Consider the following 14,374-nt stretch of genomic DNA (forward strand, 5'->3'; position numbering starts at 1 on the left):
ACAGGGCATCACTTTGTTGTATTTGTGCGGCTGCACACGCTCAGTCATTGCCAGTCTCCATGGCTGTTCATAATGCAGTAATAATCTCCTTTCTGTTTTAAAAAGTGCATGAGATTTACACACCACAGTAGCAAAATTGTGCAATGCTGGCATGAATAATGTGTTATGACAACCCCTCAGGGAGCAACTCCTGTTGGCAGTGTGTGTAATCCCTGGATGGCCTGCTGCACTGGTAACGGCACGGTACCAATGGAAACGTGAGCGTGGCCTCGGGTGTCGCATGGCTTGGCTTGGCGGGCTCAGCTGTGCTGGCAAGGCAATGCAGCTCAACACCAAAACGGAAGGAGAAGTGGCTAGTGGTCACTGTAGAGGGCCATCTGCTAGATGACCCAAACTCTCCATGCTATATCAAGAAAAGGTTTTATAAGAGACCTGCTGAACTTTCTGTGGAATTAAACTTCAGTCGTGTCTCACTCTGTCGTGTATGCTGTCTGTAACAATAATCCGCTGTAACACTACTGCAAAATTGTTCTTGCTCTGTTAGTAATGATCTATCAGTGCAATTTGCTAGCGCCTGTTATCTGTGCTAATATCTGTATCTTACCTGTTATCTATAAAAAAAAGATTATAAGGAACAGAGGTAATGTTCTGAATAAAATGTATGTAAAACTCTTTTTTATAAGAGTAAATATTGAAAGAGATGGCATTAATATCTTGAAATACACTGTACCAGTAGCTGTAATGGTGTTTGGGAGCATGATTTCCCCGGATTGGGAAGGGGACAATATTATCAAAGGGGAAACAACTTGGGCACCCAGCTGCAGGAAAAGCCATTAGTGGCATTTATGTAGATCATATATTTCCCTTCATTATCATGAACTGATTCTCTCTAGGTACCAAGGGCACCTGCCTCCAGACAGACGGCTCATTACCCACTTTCTCCCTTACCGATGGGATCTGGAGAAGCTGCATATTCTTCTATAGTATGCATCTGGCCTGTGCCAATTTCTTAGGTCACCACACCAGTTTATGGCGATGGTTTTCTGTGGCAGAGATGCGCAGAATTATTTTGTGGTAAGATCCTGAAGTCAGATCAACTTTTTTATTTACCTACCATTTTATTCATTAACCCTGCAGTAACTGTAGTGCAAATGTCCTTATTCTTGCTTTCACTTTTTGTTAAACAAAGCATCAGCAGCTGGCCAGCCTTCACTGGTACAGCTCAACAATTTACCTGTACTGAACACAGGCCAGACTTTGATTCTTCAGCCTTTTTCAATGGGTGCCTCTTCCTGACTCCCACCAGCCCAAAGGATTAAGAATAATGCTCCAGCAGTTAGATATACAAACCTACATCTATCCATAAACTACACAAATTGATAAATATTGCTGTGCCAGCTACAACATGTCTAGCAAAACTAGATTTGCTGTGCACAATTACTCAATTAGTTCCAGTGTAATCTAATCAAGTTATCTGAAGACACTGATTTTAGTAGCTTAGAAGAGGGGTTCCCAAACTGTTCATGCATTCTCCCCAAGCATGCATGGTTTGCAGGACAGTATAGGAGTTGCTTTCATTACCTGTGGCCACCACCACTGCTGCTGGTAGTGGTCCCTGCCACTGGTGTAACCGCCAGTGGTGATACCTGGCTTTAAAAGTTTGTGAAAGCCACATTCAGAAACTTGTTTCCCCTCAAAGAGGGTAACCAGGGCATCTGAATGAGCTTTAGCAACCTTTAGCTAGGCCAGCTCAAACCTGCAACTAATGAGGATCTCGTAGTCCTGGACTACCAACCACAAGCCTTTGTTCTCCTGGTGCTTGTCTGCGCTAGGTACACACAGCAGGTCAGGTAAACATGTCTCAGCCTCATTTAGCTATTGCAAGGAATCTGTTTTACTGTGTACCTGTTTCTGATGGGCTTTTCACAAGGTCAAGAGCTTTTGAACACTATGTAAGCTTCTGGTTACCGCAGCTCAGCGTTTCAGTTGGGATTACGTTAGCTAATAAACAAGAATGTTTTAGGGCACTTAATGCTGCACTAAAACACTGCAGGTGCGAAGTGCCACAGGCGTGTGATTTGTATGTGCTAAAAAAAAGTTCACTTTTGTATTGGTTTGAGTATATTCTGTCCATACCACTCCAGTTTTATGTCAGACTAGATATTGCCGGTCCCCCACAGACAACGTAAAGCCAGTACAAATACCATATTGTGTACTCTGGATAATTCAGCAGCAGTGCAATTGTGTGCTCCTGCCCAATCCATTTGGACTGCTAGGTGATCCAGTACCACACAAATAAAACCTTAATGGTCCTGTCAGTATGTCCTTACTGAAACTGGGGTTTCTTAATTGTCTCGGTCTCTCTTCTGTCTGGCACACATATGAACACAAAGAAATCTAATATTTACCAGAGCAGCTGTTTCCTACCTCCTTCCCCGCCTGTAGCCCCCCGGGACACCATCCTAATAGAGTTCTGTGTAAACAGCAGTTGGCAAAAATCCTAAAGTCCCTTCAAAGGCAAATATGACATCACTGTGACACGTTATCTCGAATTTCTTGAGAAAATTATTTCCTCAAGATAATGCCCACCAGAGAAATTGAGCAAGATGAGGGTGTTCCCGGAGGGCCTCATCCATGGCTGTGCATTGTCCCCAAGCCCTGACAGCCACATCTCCCGGTGGAGGGAAGCTCTCAGGGCCTTCACAAAACAGGCACAGTGGGCCTGGCCTTGTTTGCAGCTGATCTGCACAAACACAATGCTTTCTAGTATTTTCTTTGTATTTGTAGTAAAATCTAAAGCTCCCATTTGCTGTTGGAAAGGAAAATGCCACCCAACCAGCAGTCTGGTCCTTATCGCACCTGTTCAGTCTCAGTGTCCAAAAGTCAAGTTTCAGTCAACTTAATCCTGCATGCCTTTTCAATTTCAGACATACCAGAGCTTTCAGTACTTTTGAGAAAATATATGCCATTAAATATGATACATTAGATTCATTTCAACATATCTGACTTGCAGCAGTACAGTTCCAAAGATAATTTCATTTCGGTTTTTCTTTCCATAACAGTACCTTGAAAAAAATTCTGCAATTTTCTTCTCTTGCGTAGCTCCTGCTAAAATCAATGCAGTGACCTCAGTGGCACAGTCTACTGAAGGTATCTCTTCTTTCCACAGACCTGATTAGCTTGCTTTGCAGGCCAGGTCTAGCCATAGCATCACTGGCTCATCATCTTGCTATGAGATTTTAAAAGGATTATGAAAAGGATTATGTATGATAACCTTTTATCCTCCTGTCACTGTCTTGAACTTGGTCTGTGTGAGCAACGGCTTGATGTCATTTACGGGATCACTCTGCAGTTGTAAATTCTAGTAAAACTTTTCCTCAAGTAAATTGGCTGTCCTAGGTAAAATTTGGCACAAAATCCCCAGCACAAAGAGGACATGTACCTGTTGGCAAGAGTCCAGAGGAGGGCCACAAAGATGCTCAGAGGGCTGGAGCACCTCTCCTATGAAGACTGGCTGAGGGAGTTGGGGTTGTTCAGACTGGAGAAGAGAAGGCTCCAGGGGGACCTTATAGTGGCCTTCCAGTGCCTAAAGGGGGCCTACAGGAAAGCTGGGGAGGGACTTTGTACAAGGGCATGTAGTGATAAGATGAGGAGTAATGGCTTTAAACTGAAAGAAGGTAGCTTTAGATTAGATATAAGGAAGAAATTCTTCCCTCAGAGGTTGGTGAGGCACTAGAACAGGTTACCCAGAGAAGCTCTAGATGCCCTATCCCTGGAGATATCCTGAAGACAGGGATGATGAAAGCATTCATGTAAGGAGCAATATCATAGTAATTTAAAACTAGCAATGGTGATACTTACTGTTTTTAAAGGGTAGTTCAGGCAGATGTTCCACCACTCCTGGTAGCATAAACAAGTTGAAATAGGTTTTTCATCCCAACAGGGATGTAAACGTTGCAGGAAAGAAGCCATGTGAACATCAGGTAGATTTTTTAATGCCAGTTTTAAAATACAAATGCATGGGAAACACTCATTCTCTTAGTTGACTTATGATGGAAGTTTCCATTTGGTTTTGGATTTACACATCCAAAAAAATAGGGTCAACTTTTTCAGAATACCCCCTCTTTTTTTTTTCCATCTCCCAGCCTGCACAGTCTCTAGTGTAGCAGCATGGTAAAGACAGGCTAATTGTGACTAATTAACACCCATTTGTGAAACTGTTGGGACCACCAGGCCAAGTGGAAACCTATATCCCACCTTATATTTGGAGGAAAGTGTTCAGGGTAAAGCACTGCTGAACAGTAGTAAAATACTTAGCTATCTATCTGTCCACACATAGCCTCCAGTGTGACATTAACCTCCCTCAGAGTATTTTGTCTGGTGGATATAACGCTATGTAGAAATAATTGGAAGTTAAGTATTTCATGTGCAATCACCTGATGAAAAAAGAAAAATCATAATTTTCCAATATAAAAAGCTTCAAATTTTCCAAAAACTTTAATTTGTGTTGAGGAAGAAGAAAAAGAAAGAAAGAAAGAAAGAAAGAAAGAAAGAAAGAAAGAAAGAAAGAAAGAAAGAAAGAAAGAAAGAAAGGAAAAGAAAGAAAGAAAGAAAGAAAGAAAGAAAGAAAGAAAGAAAGAAAGAAAGAAAGAAAGAAAGAGAAAGAAAAAGAAAGCGAAAGAAAGATATCGGAAAGTCTCCAGCTGCTCTGTTCTTATCAGAAATTAGACTTAGTAGAAACAGTATCAGGAAAAAAGTTTGAAAATCATTTGACGTGTTAATTGAACAATAGCAACAGGATCCAAGAAGGCAATCCAGACTGATTCCATTATCACAGCTGGTGTTTTGGTCTTGCTTGAGAAAATGGGTATTTTTGCTTTCCTCTCCATTTGGATCTCTCCTTTACGCATGGGTCGGGCTGGCAGTCTCTGTGAAATTGTTGCCTTTTCAAGCTTAGAAGAATTATTTGAGAGTTAATGTTTGATTTTTTTTTTCAACTCGCAGCCTTATCTCCCTCCCAGACACAGTCAACCTCAAATCAACAATTTGCTGTTGAAGATGTTACATTAGTTCCTGTCATAACACGCTGCATCTGTCCTCCTTACTATAACTTTAAAATGTAACTGTAATGCAGCAGCTCTTCCAAGTGACTTTCCTCCTACTCTTTCTACATCTGCACTTACTCCACCCCTGATACTCACTGAACACTGAAAGCATGGTATTAAGACAGCTTAAGGAAGGCATATTTCTCACATTTCTTCTGTGTATACACTGTTTAATCGTCAATAAACGATGCTTTTCTAATCTATTTTTTTACATTTATTGAGAGCCATTGCTCATCTCTCAGACATACTTCTGACTGTGTTTTGAATTGGATTATTTAAGAAGTACTGAGAAAATGCCTGAAAACCTTTATTGGTATGATATCACTTCTAACAGACAAAGAAGTCATACTTGTTTTTCCCGGACACTTTAGCTAATCGTTTTTCGTGGGAACTTTGGCTAATCCCAACGGCATAAAGGCTTGCTGGAAGAAGGAAACGAGGGCCCACACATCCCACAGGGTGCAGGAACTGAGGTGATGGAGTAAGGGTTAGGTCCAACAACACCTTTTATCAGCAGTTTCTCTCAGAGAAAGTCATAGGAGATCCTAGTTTTAATTTAAAGCTAATCTCCTAGCAGTTTCCAGAAAAGAATGGAAGCAGCACCATGTTTTCCTGTCCACCTGCGGCCTGACTTCTAAAGCAGCCTGGGGTTTTGGATGGCTCCTACCTCCTCACCAGGGCAAATCGAATCTTTAATCTCTGTGTGGGGACAATGCAGATTTTATGGCACAACAGTTTCTCTGAAGACTTGAGCGCTGACTTTCTTTTCAGTATTGGCCTGAATCCACTAAACTGTGCATGAATGTACAATACCAGAAATTTTCCACTGCAGCCAATTCATTATAATTACAGTCTGTTTTCTGGCTTGTTCAGTGCAGAGAGATTGAAGTCAACAATTTCTTCTGTTGCATTTTGGTCAATAAATATCCTGGTCCGGATTCATTCCTGGTATAACTCCAATGCTGCAATGTTTTTTTCTCACTCCCTGAGTAAAACTGTACAACCAAAAAGATGACAAACCTTCAAAAGTATTCTGCTGGAAATGTCACTGAACAAAGACAAATGGAAAGATTTTAAATTAAAATTTGCTGAAGATTTGCTGACAACTGGTTGTTAAGCAGATCTCTTCAGAGTGAAGTTTAGAAAATAATCATAAATCAAAGTGAAATACAAGATCCGTTAAATAAAGACGTTTAGAAACATTTATTTTTAAGCTATACCTTCCAGGATTCTCAGGCAATATATGGACTGTTGACAGCTGTATTATGACTTGGGCAAATGAAGAAAGCTGGAGAAGTGGCAATGAGGGAGGACAGCATCAGTCTGTATTTTGCTTTTTTATTACCACATCGCCTCTGGCTTTGAGACCCAGGCAGAGGCCAGCTGTAGTGGGCAGGCAAATTTACAGATGTTAACGCTTGCCTCCGGCATTTTCTTTCAAAGAGGTTATTATCTGCAGTTGTCTGCGGGCTAACGTGCAGTTTGAAAGCAAAAGCCAAAACTTAACTTGGGCATACAGGGTACGGACTAGTAACCTCGGACATTGTGCTTTAGCAACTGAAAGCGTATTCAGAGCGTGATTATTTTTCAATAGATTTGAAATCCCGGCTCTGCGCCACGGCCGGGACGCGGCAAAATGGCGCCGCCGCCGCTAGGTGGCACGAAGCCGATGCGGCGGGAAGGCCGCGGGGCGCCATGCAGCGGGCGTCCAGCCGGGGGGAGCCCGTCGCCGGCACGCCGGCCGTGCCGGGCTCCTGTGGAAAACCCGCTTTATTCCGATTTGCTAAGCGGTTTTCTACATAAAAGGGGAAGGAGGAGCATTTTCGCGACAGGACTACATGAGAAGTCATTGCTGTGACTTAAATTTTCTCTGTATTGCCGCAGCCAGGCCTTTAAAGTGCACACTTTTTTCTTTTTCGGGCTTGGAGTTAGAGCGATGTGGAGCGATAAAACCTCGTTCAGCTGACTGACACTGCTGTCCCATTCCCCCCATCCACCTCTCGTTGGGTCCAAGCTTGCTTTCAGGCCTCGAGGTTGTACATGCCAGCCTCACAGCACCGCTTTTAGGCCGGACAGATCTCTCAGTGCTTCCAGTTAACGCAAGCAATCCCCAACATTTCTTCAGGGATATGCACTCTTCATATCTTACACAACTCATCTTTTATTCAGATTCGCTAATACCTAATCCATTACTTCACACAGCATTTGTAAGTGATTATGATGATCAATCTCCCCTAAAACACAGGAAGGCTGGCCGCGCTGCTTACGATGCGGGAGACTGAGAGCTACAGAAATAAGTTCTCGTTAGGCTTACAACTGTTGGTTAAGCTTTTGTAACAAAATTTTATTTCTTCAGCATCACAGATGTGGAGAGCACTTTCAAGAGAAAATATGGCAGGCCCTTTTTCTAAAATAACTGTGCTTTAAATGTGGTATCATATATGCAGAAGGCACTTGAAAGAAAGCAAATGGAAGGTCCTTGTACCAAAGCACCTATACTTTAAATGAGATTAAGCGCAGGATAAAATACAATAAACAAAGGGCTAGATGAAAGGCTGGCAATGGGAAACAGTCAGACTTAATAATATGACCATATCTTATTTCCTCTTTATTTTTTTTTTTTTTAATACAGTAAATTTATTGTAATAGGATTTCTGGACAGCATCCACTTTGAAAGCCTGTGTAGAGGTCAGCAATAGAAGAGTGGCTGAAAAAAACTGAGTCACAGCAAAGGATTTTAAGGGAGTCTGAGGTTGCAGGAAGCAAGAGATCAGAGACTAGTCCTCTGGAAACACTTTTGACAATACCTATTTCTTATAGAGACAGCGTATTTTAATACATTGCTCTTATGTAAGTTCCTGAGTCATTTGTGTCAAATGTGAATTTGGTTTGGTTTCCTGGAAGTGTGATGGTACATTCAGACACTACGGTGACGAAGGTTATATACATGAACACAGTCAGAAGTTGCGTGCAGGGGTAAGAGTTTCCTTACAGGAAACTTGATTTTTGCCAGAAAACTCACCATGTTCTCAATTTTGGTCAAAGAGTTTTTCCCCCCCCCCCAAAAAAGGGGGGGGGGGGGGGGGGGAGCAGGGCAGGGCAGGGTAAAATATTCTTGTTTTGTGAATCACAGAGGAAACCAAACTATTTTTGAGAAAATTTTCATTTTGCCCAAAACTGATTTTTTTTGTCAGCGTAAGTTTCATTCAGCAACATTCAAACATTTCTAAAACAAGTATATGAATTGTCACACTGCAAGTGCCTTGCCTGAGAAGGACCACTGTGGTTTAAAAGGCTGGGCTGTAGGGTATGGTCCTGAATCCGAGCTCAGGCTCACAGTCCAGCTCATCTGCAGGAAGCAGAACTGTACACCTGCACAGCTCATGCCTGGAGCAAAGGCACAGAGTGACTGCTGGGAGTCAGTAGTTGCCAAAAAAAAAAAAGCGTAAGTGCTCACATCAGGGATGCCTAATCAATACCCAACAAATTCAAAATATCCCCTATTCATGCTCTTCCTTTACAAAGAGAGGCTGGAATCTGGGCTATTCCACACGCAATCCGCGTGTGCTATTTCAGAGCACCAAAAGAAATCCAGGGAGAGGCACTCGCTGTTGCAGCCAGAGCCCAAAAAGCACAGCCCTGGACTTCCTCGTAAAGTGTGCTTTGCCCCTTTCCAGCCCAACCCTTTGCCTCCACCCAAAGTTCAAAACGACACAGCATTTCTTTGCTGCACAACTTTCCTGAGCAAAACAGCCTGTTTGTTATTGATGGGCTGATCAGATTCAGGTGTGTGCTATAATCAAAGGAACTAATTTTGACCAAATCTTCCTGGGAGAGTCTCCCTGCTTATTAGATCTTCTTTTTCTCTGATTTCTGTTCCTTCTAAAAATAAATGCAGATCAGTAACTGGAAGTCTGCTGTCCTAGTAGCAGCCCTTCTATTATTAATATATTATTTTCCTGAAGGAAAGTGTTTTCTTATGTCAAAACATTGCATGGGAGTGCTGTCTGAGGTGCTACACAAAACATCTGTACATGTTCCCATTAACTGCTCGCATGCCAGATCAATATTCAAACAGGGTCACTTGTTCTCCACGATAGCGACAAGCATCTAAAAACTCTCTAAAAACTGGGTGGTTAATGTGAACCAGGCATTTTTAAAATAGATCATCCAGCCCACCCATGATTATAAGGCTGAGCATAAGGGAGCATGTTTTACAAGGTCAGTTCCAATTAAAGCTCCTTTCCCAACCCAAATATCTTTAATCTCCAAAGACTACTTGTGTGCATCATTTCACTTATGTAAGTCTGTTTTGTGATTGCTTCCAATTATTTCCCTGCCCACGTAGCTCTCTCACCCTCATCCACCATGGTTACAAATACACACGGAAAGAAGAAGCCAGCCCTAGCTTACTACAGCTGCTTTCCTGGGGAGCTTTTTGTAGGGCAGTGCTCTCGGAGTGATTTAATACTTTGCAACAAGCAGACAAGTGGGGGAAGGGAGAAGAACTGCTCAGATGATGACGATGCTTAGTAAATCATGTCCCTGCTAATTTAGTTACTAGATTTACTTTTTACTATATAGTTTATACACAGGCATGACACTGCAAAGACGATAAAAAAGAGCTTAGGGGAGGGGTTTTTGACAGCAGAAATAGAATGAAATGCTGGTCTCGAATCTGGCAGACTCAAAACTTCTGGTCTAAACTGGAGGCAGGCTCAGATGTCAAGGGCAGATTTTAAGCTTACTTCTCTGAAGTGATGCCACGCTTTGTCAAATGTACTGTTTTGTTGGAAATCTCACTGAGGTTCCAGTCCAAGTGTGTGGCTTTGGTCTTCAGTATATTGATTCAGGTTGCAACAGAGACCCGCTCGTGAACTCTGGCGCAATCTGGGACCGAGAATGGAAATTGGTTCCAGCCCATTTTAATTAAAACATGCGTGTTAAAGATGTTAATACCACAAAGGTCAATCAGGACACCGACCATTATATTACGTGAACAGAGCAAAAGAGTATCTTTCAACTAACTCTACCATAACATACTGATTTCTTTCTTACTTTTCAGCAGGCATAAGAAAGGACGGGCTTCTGCAGCTCCAGGAAGGGGAGTGATTCTGCCTGATTCAACAGTGCCCGTTTGCCTCCCTGACTTGCATCACCCCGCTGGCACACAGGGAGGTGGAAGGTGGCCTCCTGGGCTTGCTGCCCTCCCCTGAGGAACTTCCATGTCCCCCCACAGAGAGGGGAGAAGCAGGAGGAAGGTGACTGCTCATGGTCCTCCCAGCCTTGGGAGGATGGAGGAGCCTCCAGGCTACAAGTGGCTGTTCTGATACAGCTCGTCCCAGCTCGGGCGTGCCAGAAAATCAGGCCCCATGGAGTTACACCAGCAGGCATGAAAGCAAATTAAGGAGCCCTGGCTCCTTAGTTTCATTGTTATGCATTTTGGTGGTACGATATGACTAATTTGTTAGGAATAATAGTGCTGCACTCAAATATGCCCCTCTCAGAAAGTGTTTCCCCACAACCTCATTAAAAAAAAAATACATTTGCCTCAGCTCCTGAGAGCAGAGTGGCTCTTTCAAGTGGCATATTCTCATTTTTTCTATTACCCCTTTGAAACTGCACCATCTTGCCAATGTATTAAGTAAGTGGGCTAGGTAGCACTGTGCTTTGTTTGGGTGGTGCATCTGGACAGGCTCTCTCTCCATCCCCACCAAATCAAAATCACTTAAAAAATCTTTTTGAATGGAAATGGCTTTCTTTCTATCACTCATCCACTCCAGTACCAAGGTTTGACATTTGCTGGCTAGGGCTGCCACTAGGCAGTGTGCTTGTAGTGCCAAGACCTTTCATCTGAGCTAAAGAAAGCAGGTATTTATCTGAAAGAAGACCCCCCAACATGCACAGAACATTTCTAACCAGTGCCCATAAATGCATCTGATGATAAGGGAATTCTGCCTATGAACTCATTGTTCCTATCAGATTTGTTTTTAATTGAGTTCGGAGAGTTGCATTGCAAATATTTTTTAGGAAGGAAGCAGTAGTATATAGAAAAGATTGGGTTTTGTGCTCTGCCATTGGGGAGCAATGGTGAATTTCTGAATTGTTATTCTACTCCTCTCTGATGATTGTGTTAAGGATGGGAAATCTAGCATATTTTATTTTCTATGAAGTAGGAAGATGAGAATATTTATCTTAGTGGACCTCACCCAATACGCAAGGGGCCAGAAAAGCCTTACACACTAGAGTCCTCCTACACATTCAGTCTCCATGGTTTCTGCAGTTCTGGCAAATCTAGCCCCATGTTTTACGTGTGGGTTTCCTAGGAAAGCTGGTGACTGGATGAACTCGAATAAAAATGGCATAAAATGGAAAATGTTCTGGTACAATATCAGCCTCAAGATAAAAGGAATTCTTTTGAACGTGGAAATATTTTGGGAATGCCTGAGGGATTTTCCATTGCCCACTGAGCTCATCATCTGTAATCTCTGCCTCATTGCTTCCCGCCATATTTCAATTTGAAAGACTTCTAAGGTCATAGTAGAAGACAAGAAGTACAGGAAAGATGCCACATTAAACTGGTATATTTATTACATATACCTGTACAATGAGCCTAGGTTTGGAGGAGAAAAGGAACAAACATATAGCTTTGAATGAAGCAATACGTTTATCAGCCAGGTTTGCTGCACTGAGTATTTTCTACATTTTACAAAATATCTCCCATACAAATCTGGTCTTTGCAGAACTTACTGCGATAAGTGGGTTATCTGGCGAATTGTACCTGAAACGTTGTTCCCGATAATCACATTTGATTAGAGAGTGCATCTGTGCTTACTTTCTGCAGGAGTTGCCCACGTTCTGAGGGTCAGGAGTTACACCTGTTTTCACCAAGGCAGACCTTTGGAGCAGATGTTGTATTGATCAGACTTCTAGGACACACATCATGGTAGAGCCCAAGTCACCTTAGGCAGCATATTTCAGAGCTATGTATAAAGAATATTGATTTTTGGCCATGTATTTCTAAACACAGCAAATGCAACATCAGCATCTTCTTCCTGAACTTGCACCTGGCATTTTCAGTTTTTCCTGTGCAGACTGGCTGTAAAACGTTTCTAATACCTAATCCCGCTGAAGTCAACAGCAGCCATCTTCATGTGGACAAGATCAAACTTTGAAGAAGTAGATTAAGATCAAGGTGAAGGAGAGAGACATAAACAACTTCAGCTTCACAGCTTCACGTTGAAAGCCCCTCTCCACTAGCAAATTTACAACAAAGTGCTTTGTCCAGGGGAAAACGCTTTGGAAGAAGCCATGCTGTTGCAAAACATTGGACAGCAAACTTCTGTGCTTCACCCTTTACCCCTACCAGCTCATTCTCAGCTGATTCCCAGATTAAAAAGTGAGGCATCATCATAGAAACAGAAAACACAGCGAAACAAAATAATGGCCCTGTGGAAAGAAAGCAAACACATCTCACAGCCCAATCACTTAGATCCAAAGGTAGAAGCAAAGGGTTACACTATCACTGATACTCTCAGGAGCCTAACCACCAATATTCAAGAAGGCCTGCCTGAAAGTTATTTTCTTCACACATTCTTACAAGCACAACTTGCAAGTGCAAGCAAGAACATGACCACAGAGTAAGTGTAGGTTTAAATTGGCGATAACTCTAGTGGAGTGGAGACTGTTGTTACCTGGCAGTGCCCAGTAACTCTTGTGAATTAGGATGGTCCCTGCAGGGAACAACCATTGCACATGGCCATGAATAACACACCGTGCTCTGGTTCTTTGAGCAAAGTAGGTGTGACCCTCTCTAATAAGCAGACACAGGTCCAAAGAATGGGCCCAGCTCACCCCTTGGAGGTAATTTAACGTACATCTCAAGTTTTTATCCAACGTTGAGAACTTTAGACAAGCTGTACGTGTAACTTATCCTGATAGATACAGGGGTCTTGCTTGCAAATGTTGATCTCGTTGACAAATGCAGGCTATTAAAAGAAGTCTTGCATTAGCAGCACTGTAGTTAGATGACATATGAGCAAGTCAGAGGTGATTAGGTAGAGAGAGTCCTTATACTAATTGATTGGTTATGTTCTCTATTAATGTAGGGAGCTCATCCACTATGTTTTAGCTAGACGTAGGTTTTAAAAGACAAGGTTTTAAAAGTGCCTTTGGCATTGGGAGCTAATATGAAATATACTGCAACATAAAGTTCCTTCAGAAAATGTAGACCTGTTTAACATACTGGCGTTAGGAAGACAGCGAGGATTTTCATGAGTAAAACGCGCAGAATTTGGCCCGACTTTTTATGTACTGCCTGAGTGGTTCTGTGTGATTGCTTCTGCATTTGTTTTTGTTTGCGACTAAAAGCAAGTTGTTTTCTGTGGGAATCTGAATTGTGCTCTGTGTACTATTTACACGTGCTGAAAGAAGCAGTGATGTACGATAGGAGCCAGTATGAGACTGCAGCAGAGGAAAGCCATTGAAACATATACATGCTGAACTCATTAACTAAATTTATCCGGTATTATTTTTAGTAAAAGTCCAGATGACTGTGTATCCCCATTACATCTCCCTGGGCTTGTAAATGATCTATTTGTAAAACAAGAGAGAAAAGGAAGGCTTAATAGAAATTTATCAAATTATCTTTCTAAAATGTGTTTCATCCATGTTGTAGCCAAACACTGAGGGGCCACAGCAGCTGCCCCTGTAGCTCAGTGGTTGCAGCAGTAGGCAGGCCTACACCACATCCCACCTTCACGTCCTGCCTCCCCAGCTGAGTGCTCTTAATTAAGGCATCATTATTCTGTGTATAAGGGAGCCTCTGCAATAGGAAAGGCTAAAAAAAAAAAAAACTTACGCTGTGAAATAAGTTGAAACCTGGTGCCTTGCTCGTCTCCAGCAGAGGAGGTGTGGAGTCAAGCACCCTCAGGCCAGGGAAGACTTTCACCCTGCCGTCACCACGTCTCAGGCAGGTTTCTCTCCAGGCAGCAGAGACAATGCAGCAGAAAGCCTGAGCAGGGACACTGTCACCACAGAGTCCCTTAGGAGGACAGACTCCCCGGTCGCAGTGGCTTTTATCACTCCCCTGGCCCGGTGCCTTATTCTCCCCTAGGTCTGCACAATGCCACGGCTCTAATAGGTGACAGCTGATCGTTTACAGAGAATTTCATCCTGGGCTATAGCGGGGATTTTTCCATACTGCAGTGACAGTCAAAACTCAGTTCTAATGGAGAACACCGTTTTTCTCTACCCAGACCTCTCAGCTG

This window comes from Cygnus olor, chromosome 1 (genome assembly GCF_009769625.2).
Source record: "Cygnus olor isolate bCygOlo1 chromosome 1, bCygOlo1.pri.v2, whole genome shotgun sequence".
Classification (NCBI taxonomy): Eukaryota; Metazoa; Chordata; class Aves; order Anseriformes; family Anatidae; genus Cygnus; species Cygnus olor.